Genomic DNA, 2,157 nt, shown 5'->3' with positions numbered 1-2,157 from the left:
GGCCCGGCCCGGGTAGGTAGGTAGGTAGGTGCCTGCGCCCTGCGAGCCGAGGTCGCGGTGTTTGGGGCTCCGCTCGGGCGCGTGGCGCCGGCAAAATCCACCTGCTCCGGGTGCTCGGTCTCTGGGACACCCTGGTTCGTGACCCCCTCGGCTTGGGGTCGCGGTGCTGGGGCAGGGCTCAAGGGCATCGCCTCGTTCCTCGCCCCGGAGCCGGGTGCTTGCCCTGCAGCGAGCCGGCTCTTGGCTGCCGCTGAAAAGCAAGTCCTTCTGCTGGGGCCGGGCGCTTGCTGCACAAGAGAGACCGATGGAGAGCCAGCTTTCCCTTGTGTTGAGAGCTAATGGAGTCCTAATAGGCTGAGCTTAAAGTCAGGGACTCCTGACCGCTGATGCTGCCCTCGGACTAGGTTTACTCTAGGCCATCTCCTGCACTCAGGCCAACCTAGACAGAGCTCAGCACTGGCGTGAAGTCCTCTGGCCTTCGTGGGCCTGACTTGGACACGCCACTTCATTCGTCTCACTGGCTGCATTAGAAAGATGGGAGTAACATTACAGGGGCTCTCTGAAGTGTTGTTAACTTGTATACCGCACCACAGTAAAGTGCTGTTAAAACGCCAAGTGTTGATACCGTGCGACTGGATTTTTCTTCTGTAAGCCGTTCCAAAACCTGAAATGCAACCTTGAATTCAGCAATAGTGATACAGCAGAAAGTCTGCTTGTGGGTCGCAAAGGACGTGTCAGGAAAGCAAGTGCTGTCTGGGGTGTTGCTGGAGCTGCTGGGCAGAGTTAGTGCCCTGGTGCTCATGGCTGTGCATCTACATCAGGGGCAGGCAAAATGCAGCCCACAGGCCAGATGTGGCCCGCCAGGCCACTCTATCTGGCCCTCAGGGCCCCTAAAAAATTTAGAAAATTCGTATTTATCTGCCCCTGACTACCTATCATGTGGCCCTTGATGGCTTGCCAAAACCCAGTAAGCGGCCCTCCACCCAAAATAATTGCCTGCCCCTGATCTACATCCTTGCTATGTACTTTAAGCCATGTTCTGACTGCCCACTAGTGATTGGTCCAACTTACATGAAAGCAAAGGGATTTCCAAAGGGATGGCTCTGGGGAGGTTGGAGCCTGACATTTGGAAGTTGAGACTCTACCACCACTGTCCACATCTAGACAGCATTGACTCATCTGTTCATCTTGATGTAGACAGAATAAAGTGCTTTCTGCAAGCTCTGGTTTTTCAGGGCTTAACTATATAAGTCAAGATCATACCTATTTTTTGCATCTATTCAAATCCTACTGTACAACATCCTTAACAGGGGGTTGCCTGTATAGTCTACCTGGAATGGCCCATCTGGGTGGTTTATGACTTATCTCCAGTAATCAGCAGACTGTATTTTGGTTGTGGAATGTATGTGTAAGTGTGTATGAACATACCACGCAAATGCAATTTTGGGAACACTTTAAGGAGAGAAATGCTAGGTAAAAGATTTATTTTATTCTTGCATCCATGATTTATGCTGTTCAGGTGCACTGCTGTGCTTTCATTTTGCCCCATTGACTTCATTAGATATCTGCATAGGTGTGACAGTCTCCTCGCTTGTTGTAAACTCAGGATACATAATGGGTCACTTGCAGAGAAATGCATGCTCTGTTTCCATATATTAGCCTTCCGAATAAAGAATGGGGGGTGAGGAACATGGAAACATGAGGCAAAGGAGAACAATTGCTAAATTACATGTTTTATCTTTTTCTTCCACAGCGTCACACAACCTAAGGCTGTTTGATGATCAGTTGGGGAATATGACCAGAATGATCAAATCCTTATAGAAAACAAGTATGTGTGTCACTAGATATATAATCTCAATGCCAGAATTATTGGAAATCAAAACTTTCCAGTTAAGTGATGCTAAAAGACCCCCCTGTCAAGGATGACTTACAGGATTTAAAGGATGTATTCCAATCTCTCTTAAACTACCTATGAGATCCTGGCTAAATCATTTGGGGGGAAAAAAGGCCCCTCTTTGCCTCTGTTTCCCCATTAGTAAATGGGCCTAATAATTCTAACCTTGATAAATACTTTCGCACAGCTTCATTCATGAATAGTCTGTGTGACACTGTCCATTCTTGCTTTCAGAATGAAATTATAATATATATATATATATA

General features: G+C 47.7%; 1 protein-coding gene across 14 annotated transcripts in view; it reads left to right on the top strand.

Annotated features, from left to right (window-relative positions):
* Positions 1-2,157, top strand: part of RNFT2 (ring finger protein, transmembrane 2) — a 54,422-nt gene continuing 52,265 nt past the window's right edge. For 3 of the 14 annotated variants that reach the window (XM_025192998.1, XM_025192979.1, XM_025192969.1), the window contains exon 1: positions 1-16. The gene's annotated coding sequence lies outside the window, so the exon portion shown is untranslated. Of the gene's footprint in view, positions 25-1,753; positions 1,829-2,157 lie in introns of those variants that run through there. The other 11 variants (XM_025193010.1, XM_025192993.1, XM_025192955.1 and 8 more) reach the window with 6 other exon arrangements.

This window comes from Alligator sinensis, unplaced genomic scaffold (genome assembly GCF_000455745.1).
Source record: "Alligator sinensis unplaced genomic scaffold, ASM45574v1 scaffold216_1, whole genome shotgun sequence".
Lineage (NCBI taxonomy): Eukaryota > Metazoa > Chordata > Crocodylia > Alligatoridae > Alligator > Alligator sinensis.
Note: the sequence above shows the minus strand (reverse complement) of the source record. Positions and strands in the feature narration are given on the sequence as shown.